The sequence below is a fragment of the Lissotriton helveticus genome, chromosome 6, assembly GCF_964261635.1.
Source record: "Lissotriton helveticus chromosome 6, aLisHel1.1, whole genome shotgun sequence".
In the NCBI taxonomy this organism is placed as follows: Eukaryota; Metazoa; Chordata; class Amphibia; order Caudata; family Salamandridae; genus Lissotriton; species Lissotriton helveticus.
In genome coordinates this window covers 1,004,834,267-1,004,853,027 of record NC_136067.1, presented here as the reverse complement: position 1 = coordinate 1,004,853,027, position 18,761 = coordinate 1,004,834,267, and positions in this window count along the sequence as shown.

The following is an 18,761-nucleotide window of genomic DNA, read 5'->3' as shown; positions in this document are numbered from 1 at the left end:
AGATTGAGCCTCGTAAGCATAACCACTGTTCTGCTTGGGTTGCTGTGCCTGGTGCTGATGTCGGTGACTCGATTTACTGAAGTTCTGGTAAGCACAATCGTATTCTCCATATCTGTTCACCACCACCTCTAATGCTTCTCTGTGTTTATCGGCTTCTGCTCACATTGTTCTCTTGCACATGGCTGGAGCCGCTCGATGCACTTTTGGCACCTGGTTGTCACTGCCTTCAACGTTTCTTGGTCTCAGAAATGTTTCAGCTTTTTGTGCTTTCTTGCACTTGACTAGCAATGCGATTAGCGCTTCTCTGTACCTGGTTGTCAATGCCTTTAGCGTTGTCGTACTGTATGAATGACTGCACTGTGTCGTGTTGTGGTGCAGAACCTCTAGTCTCGACTTTATTAGCACATTTCTAGCTGATGACTTTTGAAAAGAAGACAGGCCCGGTTTGCACAGTGAAAATAGAAGCTTATTGCTGGGACAACCCCTGAGACAATCAGAGACACGCAGGTCCTCCGTAGTCTATAACTGCACTGATCTTCCCAGGATTCTACACTCCAGAATCCAGTGAAGATCCAGGCATGAGCCATAGAACATTACAGTACACAATACAACACATCCCCCCCCTACAAAATAATAAGAGAAATAAGGAGAAAATAAAAAATAAAACAAGAGGAAATAAAATACCAAGGAAATGCAAACAGGTATAAGCAAGCAATATAACATATGTGGCACTATGCACAGCAAGAATAGACATATGTGGAACTATGCACAGATATAATCTTTGTGCCATTATGGTTTGGAGGTAATACGATTGGACACTCTCCTAATCGAGGAAATATTGAGGACAACATTGTCTGTAGTAATGTGTCTAGACATTCTACTAACATTAGAACTTTTGTGAGCAGAAATGCTGGGATTGTTTTTGTAATTCAACCAGATGTCGCGTTCTAAATCGTTACACAAGTAACTTTCCTAGTATTCCATCTCCGTCCATCCTTCAACAATATACAATTGCCTACAACTTTCAAAACTTCCTTAGGTTTGGACCATGTGGATGAGCTTGTTTTTTGACTTTCCACCAGAAAAGTTCTCACCCAGTCACCAACTTTGAATTTGCAAACGCAACCTTTAATTTTGTCATTATGTCTCAAAGTGTACTTACGATGATAATCATGCACCCTGCGTTCCAATACATTCCAAGAGACATGATGTGAACCTGCTCTGCACATCCATGCAGGTGTCACCTTACTACACACCACACTTCCCTTCAGCACCTTGAAAGTAGTCTCTTGAGTAGCAATATGAGGTGTGTTGAGGTAACTCCAAATCACCTTTTTAACTGCAACTTTAAAATCCACACCATTGGCAACAGCTAATTGTATGCACTCTTTTAAAACTCGATTGAACCTTTCAACCATACCGTTTTCCCCTGGGTTGTAAACAGCAGTTGTACAATGCTTCACCCCACACAACTTCAAATACTCATGGAATTCATAGGTTAATAATTGTGCACCATTATCAGTGGTGATACTTTCAGGGTAACCTTCCCTGTGAACTATTTCTTCACAAAAACTGATTACATTGAAAGATCTGATCTCTTTCACAAAAGCTACCTCAGGCCACTTGGTGTAGTAGTCTATCAAAACCAGGGCATATTATCCTGCAATGCCATTGACACTAAATGGACCACAAATATCCATAGCAAGTTTTTCCCAAGGCTTCTCTGGCAACATAGTGGGGGTAATGGTGGTGTCCCGGGATACGTGATATTTGTCACTACACATGCTTGAGATACAGTTCCTTACACTCCTTTCAATATCATTGTCCATCCCCGGCCACCAGAAATTGTACCTTGCCCTCCTTTTCATACGCATATCCCTGAGTGTCCTTCATGCAATATTTCTAATAATCTAGTGCATAATCCCATGGGTACAACCAATTTGTCTGCACTCCTAACAGCTCCGGAACTAGATTCAAAGGACAACTCTGACCACACCATCTTGTACTCAATCACTTCTTTGTCAATTAATAAGTGGCGATTGAAACATTTTGACAAACAAGAAATCACACGCTGTAAAGTGACATCATCCAAGGTGGCCTGCTTCCATTCCTCTACACCGATTGCACCTTTACATGACTCCCTACCGTGGCCACTAACCATTCTTCTTCTGCATCGTCATAAATTTCATACTCACTGACATTTTCTGGTAGTGGCAAATGAGACAAACAGTCTGCATTGACATTTTTGAGGCCGGGTACATACACTATATGAAAATCATACTCTTGTAATCTGTACAGCCATTTTGCTATTCTGGGTGTGGCTTTTCCAGCTCCTTTTGTAGTGAAAATGTCTACGAAAGGCCCGTGATCAGATCTTACCTCAAAATTTGTGCCCCATATATATGTCTTGAAGTAATTAATGCCCCAAAAACAAGCAAGAGCTTCTTTTTCAATAACAGAATATGTAGCTTCTACCCCTTTGAGGGTTGAGGAGGCAAAAGTTACTACCCATTCGATGTTGTCTCTCTTCTGCATGAGGACTGCCCTCAATCTGTAGGCACTGGCATCCACCACTATAATGGATTTGTTGTGAGGATAGTACGGTTTTAGAGCTACAGCTCTGGTAATGTCATTCTTTATACTGTTAAAAGCTGACACTCTGAGCTCCATTCAAAGTTGACACCCTATTTCATGAGAAGACTTAAACAATGTACCAGAGACGCAATATGTATTACAAATTTAGGCCCAGATGCATCAAGCAAAAAAACGCTTGCAAAGGGGCACATTCTCAGAATCTGCCCCTTTGCGACCGGTATTTTTGCATTTGGGATGCATCATCCCAAATGCAAAAATCGCAATTTAAGAAATCGCAAAATTGGGATTACTTAAATTGCTATTGCATTTAAGGAATTTCAAATTGAGATTCCTTAAATGCAATGCATTAAAGTTAAAAAATTAGCGTTTTCGCTAATAGGGGGATCAAATTACCATGAAGTTGAACTTCATGGTAATTTGCAAAAACTTTTAAAAATACACTAAAGTGCATTATTCAAAGTTCCATTTTACACACAAACATGCCCTTAGGGCATGTGTGTGTGCAAGATGTACCCATATGTAGATTTCAGGGGTGCAACAGGGTGTCCTTTTGACACCCTGGCACCCTTGAAATTGCAATCTCAATTTGTGATTCTCTACTTGAGAATCGCAAATTGAGATTGTCTTCCCATTCATTCCTATGGGCCTCTAGGCCCATAGGAATTATTTGGGAGGTATTCCTTAATTGTGACTCGCAATTTGCGACTGGCAATTAATGAATTTTAAGAAATCGCTAATTTTTAAGCGAGATCTTCATGCATAGCATTTTGATATTCCTTATTAGAGAATCCTTATTTTTCGCTAATAAGGATTCGCAAAATGGGTGCTTGATGCATCTGGGCGTTAGAGTAGTATTCAGCTAACCCCAGAAAAGAACGTAATTGTTCTTTGTCTGCCGGTGGTGGAGCATTTTCGATGGCTTGCAGTAAGTTGCTCTTTGGTTTGACCCGGTCTGCAGAAAGGGTATGTCCTAAATAATCAATCTGTGTTACTGCAAATTTACACTTTTCAGCAGATATGGTCAAACCAGCAAGTTGTAATTTCTTCAGTACCTCATTTAAAATATCATCATGATCCAATTCATTCTTTCCCCAAACTAATACATCATCTTGGAAAACTAACATGTTATTGATGCCCTTCAGGATGCTACTCATCAGCCTCTGAAAAACTGCTGACGCAGAAGCCAGCCTAAAGGGCATTCATATAAATTGGAACGCTCCCTCAGGTGTTATAAATGACGTACTATGACGAGAGTCGGGGTGTAATTTTATCTTATGGTAGGCCTTTGAAAGGTCGATGGACGAAAAGTATTTAGCATCCTTGACTGAGGCTATCATCTTATTGATGCATGGCAAAGGGTGACGATCAACCCATATGTTCTAGTCCACAAACATGTGCAATTTTCCATTGGGTTTGCGCGCAAAAACACTGGGCTAAGCCACTCTGATGCCTCGATAGGGCTCAATGACATTTGCATCACATAACATGTCTAATTCAAGTTTCAATTGTGGTTGCAAAATAAATGGGACATTCCAAACTTTATGAACTACTGGAATGGAATTGGTTTTTAGTACAATACTTGTTTGAATTTATTCAAACATCCATGTTTGGGACTAAATAACTCAGGATATTTCAAGCTCCACTTGGAATTAACACTGTCTTGAGTTAAAAGAACTTGGTCTGGATGATTGGGATCTAGTATTATGCCCAATTTCGTCTGTTTCTGCCACCCTAATAAAGCTCTACCTTTTAAACTACGTATATTTTGGCTTGCTTGCATCTGTCTTTATATACAATGTTTGCAATAAAGTACCCCAACACAGGAAGCTTGTTGCCACAGTACCCCACTGGTTCAATATCAGATGATATAAGATTGCATTTGGCTGTGGATTCCCAAACATTTTTTCAATAATTGTATAAGGGGAACCTGAATCAGCCCATAGGAATATGTTGACTTGGTTTTAGGGAAAGAACACACTAGGGTGGTTGATACATTTCAGCCACTTCATTGACTTCATTCATTGTCCCATATGACTAACACTTCCACTTCACTATCACTTTTATTTTGTGTTGTTTCACTATTGTCCTTAATTACATTCACAGAACGTTTCCAGGTTTCACGATTCCCAGACCTGCACATTTTTGAAAAATGCCCTTGCTTGTAGCACTTAGAACAGGAAACATTGGTAGCAGGACACCATGGATTTTCAGCTGAGTGTCTAAAACTACCACATCTGAAACAGAACCGTTTATTCATTTTGAATGGCATTTAAGCATTGGAAAATGTTGTGCGAGGGAAATTTAGTACATTACCTCTTTCAGTAGACGAATTAGGTTTGTTTGTGGTTTAGTAACTTCATTGTCATTCCTAGAAACTTCACTCAAATTTCTGGTTCTGCAGTTTACTGCACATACATCACCTTCTTCTTTGGTTTGTTCACTATTCAATTCTTTGACATTTCGAGAAGTGTTCTCAACTCTCCTAGCCATGTCAAATATCACTTACAGAGCACAACCAATAGCATGTCTTGTTGTCTGACTCAGTAGTCAGTACGGTTTCAATAGACCCAAATGCAAATACAATACAAGTAGGAGAGAGAACAGCAAATGTCAATAACAATTTAGTAGTCAAATGGGAGATCCATTGGAGTCTTGATATAGATGACTCAAGATGCAAGATGGATGAGCAGACAGCCAACACGTTTTTCGTCGTGTTTAATACGACTTTTTCAAGGCTCGCAATTGTTTTACAGCAGTGGTTTGAAATATTCTTCTGCTAGACCCCATACAGTTTTCTAGGGATCTGAAATGAACTGCGTCCTATTCCGCGTGTCTCATCCTCCAAAAGTTGATGCCACATTTAGGCACACCTCAGCTCTCCATTCTGTGTGGCTGTCTAGGAGGAATACACAAAGCCCAACTGTCAGCTAGACCTAGTCATGTGACAAAGAGACAAACTGCTGGCACTAAAAGTCTAAGGTAGGACACTGCTAACTTTCTAAAAGTGACAAAATATACCAAACATGAACTGATTACTTTCTTACATTTGGAAATTACAGCTCAATAATGTAATAAGGAAATTCTATTCTTACCATATGGGAGGTAGACCTTGCAAAAGTGAACAACAAATGTAAGAGTTTTTTGACTACCAGGGCACATAAAACTTAAAAAGTATTTGTCCTGTTTATTTAATACGCTGCATCCTTCAGTTTGGGCTGTCCACTGCCTACCTGAGGGGTGACATTATGTACTAAAAAGGAAGGTGTTGGGCCAGGCAAAATGTTTAATTTGCCAGGACAACATGGCAGTTTAAAAACTGCACACACAAGCTGCAATGGCAGGCCTGAGGCGTATTTCAAGGGCTACTTAAGTGGGTAGTACAATAAGTGCTACAATCCCACTAGTAGCATTTTATTTACAGGCATTTACATGTAGCATCACTTTACTAGGTACTTCTCAGTAAATTAAAATATGGCAAATTGGGGATAAGCCAGTTTTTACCAGGCTTTAAGGTGTGAGCAAATGCACTTCAGCCCTGGGTAGCAGTTGTAAAGTCCTCACAGCCGGAGGTCAGCAAAAACAGAGATCACAAATAATAGAGGAGGAATACAAAAATGTTCTCAGTCATGTCTGTTCATTATCTTAAATAAAGAATACTCTTTTTATACAGCACTTTATGAAACATTCTTTCTGTTTCCTAGCTCCCTAAATATCAAGCATTCAAAAGAATCGAAACATTGAGTTTTCTTTGTTAATCTCAAATAAAGGTAAATAAAAATGTAAAAGCAAGAAGTAAATGACATCTCATTCTATGAAAACAGGAACAAAATCGTCCTGTGCTTCCATACTTTCTTGTGAGCTCCCAGTTTTTCAGAACAGATACCCCACTAATTTTCATTTGCGAATACCAATAGCATACAAGAATAGTTTCTGCTGCCTGTTTTTGTGGTGCAATAGTCAAAATTGTTCATTTAGGATACTACATATCATGAAACTATCAACATATTTATTAGCACAATCACTACAAATCTGTCAAGGTATTACTTTATTTTAAAGGTATAGTCACACGATTCAATGAGAATTAATTTGCCTATGGCAGATCATATTACTATCTGCTTTCCTTTGCACTTTGGAAATTCTTCCTTGTAGATAACTTCTTTTGGCACCGGAGAGGCCTTGGCACTTGGATCCAGGCTCTCATATATTCAGAACACTGAAATAAGATACATTGCTTAGTTCCAACTTAGCTTCTACATCATCAGCATATTCAGTAGTTTCTTTGAAGGTCCACCAAGGATCCTTCAGTTTCCCATGTGGAGATCAATACAAATCTAAACTGAAGAAGTTTGCTTTGTCTCAGTTGGACAAAATACCACAGAAAGATAGCAAAGTCACATAGCCCTTTCATTAGAGAAGAATGCAGAGAGAATGTGGCCTAATGGCTAGGGCATTTGATCTCGGAGCTGAGGAACCAGGTTCAAATCTCGGCAGGGACGCTCAACATTATCTAGTTCTGGTCAAATCACGTAATCACCCCTTGCCTAACAAAAAAAAAATAATAATGAATCTGCCCATCTATAACGTAACTGTTGCTCATCTCAAGCGTTCTGATACCTCTGGGTCTAGTTCACGCTATATACAAAAAAGCAAACATTCTGTTCACAAGTAATCAATGTGTAGGCCTGATTTAGCCAATGTTTGTTTTCATTAAACAATGACACTAACAATCATGGACTTCTCTTCTTTGCTGTTCCAGGTGTGGAAAATTTGCGATGATCGACACACTATAAACAGGGAAGGGCGAGTGGGGTAACATTAGCCCCCGCAGCCACCGTGGGGCGGGGGGGGACTGAGCTCCAGGGGGGCCCTCTATTTTTGTTACATCACTGGGAAGGGCAACCGTTACTTTGTCCTTTAATGGATGGCTGTGGGGTGAGAGGTTTCCAGCAGTAGACTCAGCTTAGACTAAACGAAAGCAAGTGTTACCACCGACTTTAGATAGATTGGGAAACCATCCGTTTGGTGGATGGGAAAACCACTATTTTAGAGCAATGCACACTCGCTGCCAAACTCTAAATGAGATCCATAAAGCGTTCCCTGATAGGGTCTATCCCCCTAAGCACAGCAAAGGGCCTCACTCTCCAGGGGTTGTTCTATATTAGAATGTTCAACCTAAAACGCAAGTGCTCCGATGTAAATCAACAATGTTTATTAGTTATCTATTCTCTTTGAATATTCTTCAACATATCCCTTAATGTCAGCAATAGAATACAAAGAAGATTGTATGATATGGAACAATCATCCATCCTTTACTCCATCCTTATGCATTTCGGGCACTCAGCCCTTCATCAGAGGTCATTCTAAAGAAACACATACAACACTAGCATGAGAAAACCATACTATCATAAATGCATGGTCCTTAACCACCCGTGGGTGTAGTGGATGATTAGTAAAGCTAATGCAGTGACACCCTCAACAATTAAAGTGGACCAATTTAACGTGCATACATTCACAGTAGTATATGTAAAAGTCAGTCAGAGAATAAAGGATCAAAAGACCTTGTGAAACTCAAAGTACTCAGTGTAAACCAAATGGAAAAAGTGTCAAAATAAACAATGTGCTGTTTCTAATAAGTTATGCATACTCATCTCAATGTTTGCTCAGAATCTTTTTCAAAAGTGTAAAAATCAGTGCGCAAACCGAACATTCCACCAGATGCTATACCCCTAAATAAAACGTGCATTCAAAAAAGTAAAATGGCAAACTCATTCATTCATTAAACTTTATTCGGTCCACGAAATAGAAAACCAAAAAGTTACACTTCATCTAAAAAATATACAAACTCAGAATACATGGCTAGTCATACAATAATGATGTTCCATTTTATATTCAATGAATATAGAGTAAAAAGACATCACAATATATCAGTTTAAAATTAATTCATAAAATACAGCAACCAGATACCTTAGGATTACAAACATTTTCTATACCTTAGGCAGCATTTCAGAAAACCAACCACAAACGGGATACATTCTGACTTTAGTAATTGCAAAAAGTAGAGAGCGGGGCGTACCTGTAAAAAGTTTAACTTTTTTAAAAGAGATTTAAAAAAAACCTGCGTGGGATTTCATAATAGTTACAGAAGAACACAAATTGCAGCAAATCCTGTGGAGACATATTGTCGCAGTCACAGGGTGCTAGCACTTACCTTTGTGACTCCCCTTCGGTCCGGCTAGTAAAAGATGGAAATAATCCAATCTAAACCTGATTAATAGGAAACGCTCGTAAGCCGGCAAGGGCCACGAGAGATATGGCTCAATTTCTAGAGATGATTTAAGCATTATGTGCTTACGGACACTATTTTTCAACAATTCCATCTCCTCTCTTTTAGCTTTTTTGTACATAATAAAAGATTGTTTCACAAAAACCACATCTGCCCTAGTAATACAATCAGGTGTTAAAAAAAGATCCGGACGCCCCAGCTCACTAAAGCACCCCTTTAGATACTTTAGCCACGGTATATCAATCATATGGTCCAGGCTCAAGATCTCTATTAATAGTTTTTGTGTAAGGTCAAGATCTTTAGATAACCAACATATGAGCCAAAAAAGCAATGGACGCATAGCCAGAATATCACAAATGTATGTAAGGCCAGTTTCTTCATGGACTATAAAATTCGCAGTCCCCTTGGGGACCCCCAACAACTGCTTAAAAAAATTCTTTTCCGTCACCTGGATACCCTCCAGACCTGTATATCCCCACAATTCGCTCCCATAGCTAGCAATCGATACACTCTTGGCTTGATAGATCTTTAACATTGCAGCCACTGGGCGGTTGCCCATTTTAGCTGCGAAGTTAAATATCGCTGCAGTGGACCTGGTCACCTCACCCCTTTTCTTCTTGAGTAGAGCACCCCAGTCCAGGCGATCGTCCAATAGGACGCCCAAGTAGGAGAAAGTCGAAGATATTGGCACTCTTTCACCATTCACCTTAAAGGGATACTGCTTTTTGGGGTACAACCCTACCTGCATTGCGTAGGATTTAGAATTGTTTATGGCCAGATCCCGGTCGGCCATAAACCCACGAAAACCGTCAAGCAGGATCTGCAAACTTTTGGGGGTACGTGCCAGGAGGACAGCGTCGTCTGCATATAGCAAGACAGGCATGCCCCTGCCTCCCACATATGGGAAGTCAACCCCAGTTTCCAGCAAGGTCTTATCTAGGTCATTAATATAGAGGTTGAAAAGAAAAGGCGCTAAAATACACCCCTGTCGTACCCCCCTTTCTGTATTAAAATCCCTGGTGACCCTCAGATCCTGGGCGTATCTAATGTTTGCCTTAGTATCTCTATATAATTCCATCAGAAAGTCCATCAAGTTTGTCTCCACCCCCATGGCCCTCATGGACTGCCACAGCTTCCCCCGATTGACACAGTCAAAAGCGGAAGGAAGATCCATGAAGGCCATGTAGATTGTCCCCTGGCGGGCAATGGTGTACTTTCCGAGGATCAGATAGAGATTAAGACATTGTGCCATGGTCGAGTGACCTGGGCGGAACCCATACTGAATATCAGAAATAATAGTATTTTCTTCTGCCCAGGCAGTCAATCTATTTAGTACGACTCCGCCTACGACCTTAACCACGGAGTCGATAAGGGAGATTGGTCTGTATTTCACGGTACAGTTACAGTCTCCCTTTTTAAACACAGGAACAATTGTAGAGACTCCCCATGATTTTGGACACTCTTCCTTGGCGGCAGCATTAATCACCCCCACCAGGATTGATGCCCAAAGAGTGGGGTTGGACTTAAAAAGATCCGGTGGAATACCATCCGGACCAGGTGCCTTGTTACATGAAAGACTGGTGATGCCTTCCTCCACTTCTCTTACAGTGAATACAACTGCATCCTCATTCAGTGTTCTTGCTTGCAGCCGGGGTAAAGTTGAAATACTTTTAAAAATAACACTAAAGTGAGACACCCATTCCTCTTCCGTTATATTGGTACCCAAGTCCTCTTCTCTTTTCCTTGTAAAAAGAGGTCTATTAATAAGGCTCCAAAATCTGGAGCTACTGGATAGAGTCATGGGATCTAAAAGCTCCCGCCATGTGGCCTCCTTCAGTTCGTTTTTTTGAGTGGCCAACATCTTTTTATAGTTAATACGAAGAGTGCGGATCTGTGATTTATCCCTAGGTCTTACTTTCAGGGCAGCCTTTAGTTCTCTTGCGGCTTTGGAACATGATGGACTAAACCACTTAGGGTCACCGGTATTTCTACTATGGCCCGGGACAGATAACAGTGTCCCTACTTTAGAGACAATCCCATTGAAAGCATTAAGGGTACCCAAGGCAGTTGAATAAGGATTCATACAATAGGAGAGCCTCCAAAATTGGGGAAAGCACACCTGAATCAAGAATAATATTCTCCAACCCCTGCATATGAGTAGTGCTCATGATTTCATCTGTACCCTTAACTGATTGAGTTATGTCCCCCTCCAGAAGCACTACTGAGCCTGCAATTGGTGATCTAGAAAGGCGTCTGTTTACCAGCTCAATCTCCCTATCTATCACCATGGCCGCTCTAATCAAAAAGGCACCCATAGTAGTCACGGTTGCTTTTGCTTTACCCAGAACCTCATCCTGGTTTGCATGTGTCTTGCGTCTCCCCATGGGTGGGGTTTAGGAGCAATGGACTGTATATAGCTAGAACAAATAGTACCCCCAAAAATATATATCAAGCAACAAACTTGTCAATTTTCTCCCTCAAATGAAGAATGCTAACTGCAAACGGGTAGATGTATCAGTTTATCCAGCAATTATAGCTCAAATTCACCTTATTTAAGAGTCCGGGATCACTAACCAAGTCTTTTAGAGCCCCCACTGCAGCGTTATAAGGGGGATGGCCCAGCCCAGCCTCCTCCTGGCTTCGATGGGCGCGGATGTGCCCGCGCGCGTCCCACGCTGCGGGAGGGCCAGGCCGATTTTGAGGGCATCTGGCACCCTTTAGCAGCGTCACTGGCTCAGCGCCCAGCAGAACCTTCTGGGAATTGTGGTCCTTGTTCCTCTCCTGTCGACCGCACTAGCGGTAACAGCGGCGTAGGTGGCAAATTGCGGCAGACTCCCACTGGCTCCAACTGATTCTCCCGAAGGTGAGTGATCTGTGGCCGTTCCCCTCATGGCTGTATTTAGTGCAACAGTGTCCCGCGCTGCGGGAGGGCCGGGCCGATTTTGAGGGCCTCCGGCGCGCTCTGGCAGCATCACTGGCTCAGTGCCCAGCGGAGCCTTCTGGGAATTGTGGTCCTTGTTCCTCTCCTGTCGACCGCACTAGCGGTAACAGGGGCGTTGGCGACAAATTGCGGCAGACTCCCACTGGCTTCGACTGATTCTCCCAAAGGTGATTGATCTGTGGCCGTTCCCCTCACCCCTGGATTTGGTGCAACAGCGTCCCCAAACTCTTCTGAATCAATTAGTAAAAGTTCCAGCTTTGCACAAAATACATGCTGGTGCCTTGTATATCATAATTTACATTACTGCATTGTGTGTGAAAAAGTTCCTGCTACCTGCTTTACGTTTCCATGATTGTGCTAGTGAGTAAACATGCAAGGAGGTTACAACACGTGAAACGCGTATGCTTGAAAATCATTCTATCATGCTAGCTTGCGAGAAAGTTATAGCACGCAAGACGTGCGTTTAGTGTTACCCGGCTTCTCACGATCTGACACTTTCTCCCCCATTTGCAATAAACATGCAAAATTACTCTTGTTGCAGATACTTACAAGCAGGATATCAAACTTCTAACGCAAAAACATAGTCCTGAGTGTGATACGACTTGGAACATTTGACCAGCATTTAATTAAATTAGGCAATAGTAACGAAGAACTAAAACGGTGTGACATAGAAAAACACTTTGAAAACAGGGGTCATCTTAGAACATGTCAGTATAAATAAATGCATTTGGACCCACTGCAAAATGAACTAAATTATACCTCAAATGTACCCCCAAATATGCATAATAACATACTCGACAATTGTAATCAGTGAAAAATTCAAAATTAGACCGAGCAAAGTTACAAAAGTCCTGAAAACAAATGGTAAAAGTAGAAATACATGAAGAAAGAAACATGTAAGCACTATAACCAAAGGGAAAGTTTAGCATTAGCCAGTTAAAAAGAAGAAGTGTCCAAATAAATACAATAGTGAACAGATAGCTGTGTTAAAGATAGCAGAAAAACTCCATCCTGTCATTGAGCCCTTAGAGCTTCAAGGCATCTAGGCGCTTGATCCAGAAGTCTTCCTCTGGAGCAGATAGTTATTGCTATCCTTGCCTTCTTTTTCTCGATGATTTCCAAAACAACAATTTGAGTTGGTTAATGTTATGGCCATTATACACAAAGTGGCTGGCAACCACAGACTTCATGTTTCTGGTTGGAATGTTACTTTTGTGCTCATTGACTCTTGTTTAATCTTTATTTTGGTCTTACCTTCGTATACCAACCTGCAGGGGCATTTCAATGGGTATACAACATTTTTTGTGTCACAATTTGCAGAGACTTTAAAATGAATCTTGGTTCCTTTAACTGGATGTGTGATCCAGGTGCCTTTAATGATCTTGTTACAATGATTACAATTATAACAAGGGATCGTGCCTTTGTGTCCCGTCTTCTGAATGTCCTCCCTCTAGTGAGTGAGTATTTCTTTAATATTTCTACCTCTTTGGTATGCAAAAATGGGTGTCTCCATGAAGATTTGTCACCGTGAAAATTCGTTTAAAATCAGGCTCTGTTGTAAGTGTAGACCAAGGTTTGATGATCAATTTTTTTTATTTGGCCACTCATTGTGGAAATTTAGAGATCACAACCATGCGTTTATGGTTCTCTTTTCTATTTGTTGAGAGCAACTCATTCCTAGTTTTGGTCATACTGCAGGTTTTAGCTTGTTTTCATATTTCTTTAGGTTATCCACGTTCTTCAAATGTTTTCATCATCATCTCCATCTGTTTGTTTGATGTGTCTGGATCAGATGCTATCCTTTTGACTCTCGATAGATTACGGAAGGTTATTTTTCAAGGACTTCTGATGGAAGCTGTTATAGTGTAACATATTGTTTCTATCAGTGTTTTTTCAGAAGCTGTTGGTTTCAAGTTCGAGTAAACAGTTTGGGGTTTTGAAGAAAATGGCAGATAATCCCACCATTATGTGCCAGTAAGCGTACAAGGGTGGTTCACTAGTTGTGCTGGACACTGCCTTCTATGAAGAACAGGTTGAGGCTCATGTATCAGACACTGAGATATATGCCAGTTTAGATTACAATCCTACTGCACAACTATTGGATTTTTTAAAGATCTAATTGGAAAGGGTGGTTAATAACGGCACCACAACTGAGAAGGTGAGAACATTTCTCACTCAAAACAATCTGAAGAGTCCACACATGTACATGCTACCCAAAGTACAACAGTGTCTACAAAATCCACCATTCAGACCCATAGCGTCCACTAGAGCGAGTCTCCATGAGCCAATTGGGAAGTTTCTTTACAAACATCTTCAACCATTCGTTTTAAGAATGAGTACATATATTAAGGATACTACTGAATTCATGTCAATCAATTTGGTTTCGTTCTCTCACGTGATTCTCTACTTTTGAGCACTATTTATTTTTTTAAATCTTTTTATTGACAATACACGAGTCAGTAGATTCAAATCAATATCATACAATTAATATATGCTGTGATCTATCAAATAAACATAATGAAAATACAATATTGACCAACGTATCTATATAGCTTAATCGAATAAATTAAACAAGTGTGGCTAATACAAATCATAAATATGAGGTTACAGATATGAAATATAAACCAATTGGGGGGCCACCCAGAACCCTCATTTTAAGCATCCAAATCCAGATAATCCGAAACTGTGCCCCAGATTTGTTGCCCTAACTTCATTTTACGATGACCTTTAATGGCATACAGACTATACTCCATATTGTACATAGAAAAGAATCTTGCCCTCCAGCCCTCAAATGTAGGCGGTTCTTTTTGAAGCCACTGCGAAGCTATACATAATCTGAATACGGCTGTGACTAAATATATTTTAAAAACCTCTGCCTTTGGAGTTCCTACCGCCCCCGGTCCCGTCTCCACCCCTAACAAAATCGGAGCTACTGACCGTTGCATAGGAGCCCCAAAGATCTCTGTTAGAAATTTCTCCAGCTGTGTCAATAAAACAGCTAATGAAGGGCACGCAAAGAAGATATGTACATCATCAGCAGAAGGGAGCCCACAGCGAAAACATTTCCCCATTTGATCCCCACTCCATTTTGAGACCTTATCTGGGGTATAGTAAAGATTAAAGACTGATTTAAAGTGTTGGGCGGAGAGTTTAGCAGACAAAAATAGTTGAGTAGCCCATTCGATAGAGACCTCTAGTTGTATATCCGGACGCCCCAATTTAATCCCCCATTTACGATTCTGCTCTTGCAAATCATTAGACTTGGTACTGAGCATTATAGCGCATAGCTCAACGCGACTTCCCCCTAGACCACAAAAATCGCATGCAGATAGATTGGAGTTGTGTCAAACACGACTTTGGAATTTCCAGGGGCACGCATCTAAAGAAGTACAATATTTTTGGCAATATCATCATTTTTAATAAGTTACATCTCCCTACAAGAGAGAGGTGTAGGCATACAGCCCGATCTAACTGTCTTCTTACCCCCATCAGGAGACCGTCCCAATTTGTTTTAACTAAGGCAGTTGCTGAAGCCCTAATCTTGACGCCTAAATAAATATCCTCTTGGCACACCCTTGGATCAGAGTAAGTCGGCAGGTTAGCACATAGCATCTGAGTTTTAGCTGTGTTTCACTTGTACCCAGATACTTCCCCAAATTCTGCTGCCACATACTCTATCTCCCGCATCGCCATAGTTGGTCTTGGCGTGACAACAGCAACGTCATCCACATAAGCGAGGACCTTAAACTGATAGTTCTGTATGTTCATTGGTTGAATCATGGTACTTGATTCCAGCATTTTTTTAAATGGGTCAATATATAATGAGAAGAGCAGTGGGGAGCACGGGCACCCTTGTCTAGTTCTACGCTGTATAGAAACTGCCTCCGACTCGAGACCCATGGTGCAAATACGAGCTACGGGTTGTTGATACATTGTCTGTACCGCAGTAATAAACTCTAATCCAAAACCCCGCCGCTTCATTTCTTCCCATAAGAAACACCATGAGACTCGGTCGAACGCCTTATCAGCTTCCAATAAAATTAGACACAGCGTCTCCCCAGTTATATTAACATAATCAAAACATTTTATTACCCGACTCGTGTGATTTGTTGTACCACGATGCGGGATAAAACCATGTTGCATAGTAGAAACTAATGGAGTAATAACTGATGACAACCTGGGGGCCAATATCTTTGAATAGATTTTCCCATCAGCATTTAATAGCGATATAGGCCGATATGACCCAGGTAGATTTGCAGGTTTATCTTTTTTATAAAACACGACTATGCTCGCTTCGTCCCAAGACTTGGGAGGAGCGCCTTCCTGAGCCGCTCTCATTGTTGCTAACAAATCGAGATTCAATACACTAAAAAACTTTATGTAAATTTCCAGAGGTAGTTTATCTGGGCCAGCTGCCTTACCCACAGCTAGCCCATTAACTGCTGCTTCAATTTTTCAAGGGTAATTGGAGCATCCAACCTGTCTGCCTCGTCTTCAGGGAGATCTGATACACAGTATTGATGCAGGAGCGTACCTGCCCTATCCTCATCATAATCGTCTACATGATAAAGTGTGTCGTAAAACTGTTTAAACACCTGGAGGATGCCGTTTTCACTCTTGATTGAAGTGCCCTCCGAATCGATAATATTATCAATTCTTTAAGCTACCTCTCTTACTCTTAGTTTTTGAGCGAGGCACCTGCCACTTGCCTCCCCATACTCATAATGCAATTGCCGTTTAATAAAGAATTTTTTTGCAGCTTCCTGAGACCAATTAAGATTTATCCTTGCTTTGAGCTGTGCCACTACCGTTGTAAGGAGAGTAATGTCTGTCCCTGCATGAATGCCCTGCATAAGTAACTCCTCAGCCTTTATAAGGCCCTGATATAGCTCTTGAAGTTTTGCCGCCTGCTTTTTTTGGTTATATAATCCCACACTCAACGCTTCACCCCTGAAGGCGGCCTTGAAGGTGTCCCAAACACACCCAACATTAGTGCTCCCGCGTTTTATACTGAAAAAGATAGTAATCCATTCTTTCATATGTTCCACGAATTCCTGATCTAATAATAATTTCCAATCGAAGGAAAGCCCCCTAGGCTTATTGACTGTTGACTGTTGCAAAACCTATTATAGAGATAACCACTGGACCATGATCTGAAGTGATTCGTGGATACAGCTGAATAAGTGCCTGATTTAATAGGAGTTGTGGAGCAAAAAAATAATCGAGTCTTACTAACTTTGGGTGAGGGAAAGAGAAGAAGGTGTATCCAGGCTCTACCCCCCGGTTTCCTACCAATATACGTCGCATTCACATTACATAATACATTTAGAGCCAAATTGATGTTCAGGTCACCACACAAAATCAAAGGTGTTGACCAAGTCGCGAGCTCTACGTTTAGAAAATCTAAGATGGCAGCCTCATCTATATTTGACCCATATACTGCACAGACCGTGAATTTTGTAGCACCTATGAAGCACTCCGCAATTGCCCACCTGCCCAACCCATCAGTTAAAATTCTGCCGGTATTACCGATGTGTTTCTTAACCATGATTGCAACTCCTCTAGTCGTACAAGTGTGTTTAGTGCAGGCTAATAGACTAAAACCCAACTCTTCTAACAATTTCCTTTTGGACCAGACTATATGGGTCTCCTGGAGACACATTACATCACAACATAGCAGCCGTAATTCCTGTGCCACCCGCCGTCTTTTATCTAAGGCATTCAGACCCCTGACATTTAGCGTGTCAATCCTAATACCCCTAACCGCCATCGAATTGAACCTGAATTCTCACCACTAGCCACCGATACTGAAATGAACAAAAACATAGATCCCAAGCAACACTCAATTCCATACTGTACTCATGTATTATTTTCATTTTCACCCCCACACCCCCACCACCAACAACCCAACTACTCAACCCGCAAGCCACCCCCACCCTCCACCTTCCCGTCACCACCCACTAGAGGACTTGAGGATCATGTCCTCTGTGATGGGAAATGGTTGCAGACTGCCCCCCCGTCCGTCTCCCACCAGGAGACCCCCACACAGCGTAATTCCTTCCAGGATATTGTCTGATTCCCCCCCCCTAATATCCCTTTATCCAACACTACAGATATACAAACATAATTGAAGAAAAAATCTACTTGTGCTGGATACCATCCTCCAGTTATAAATACATGTATAGATCACATATATTCCAAAAGCTATATTTGTGCTTCCTAAAGCTAAAACAAACTATTTACCATACGTGTTAGAAGTTTACCCTACGTACAGTTGTTCAACAGACAATATAACAACTCCACCATGTCTACACATTGGTATACCCCACGATTAACTTTGAGGAGTTGTATCCTCCTTTTACCAACAATTTTACATTATAATCTTGCCCTATTTAAATATACCTTATTCGCCCCTAATTAATAGCTCTATTTAAAGGGCCAAGAAATAAAAAGACTGTAGTAGGAAAATACGGAAAAGATCTATACAAGTCCTGGGCTAGACAACAAATAGGAAAAAGGGGACAAGAAGAAAAAAGGAAAAAAAAGCCCTACTGAAAAATCCTATATGTCTATAAACAGATTACTTTGGGCATCTCGAAGATATAAGCTGTGCCGGTACTCTTTACCCAGAGTCTTCAGATAATCCAAGCTGTGCCGGTACTCTTTACCCAGAGTCTTCAGATAATCCGATGCCATTGTTTCAGAGGAGAAATATCGAGTTTGCTCATTGTGTATCACTTTTAGTTTCGCAGGATTGAGGAGGTAAGCCGTCTCACCCTTGGATTGGAGAGATGAAATCACCTGACGCAATTGCCACCGTAACTGGACCGTGGCAGGACAAAATATTGGCACACAAAGACAAAGAACTCACATCCCAATCCCAGTCGTCGCCTATCAGGACGGGCCAGATCGTATATTGCCTCACGCAGCAGATAAATATTG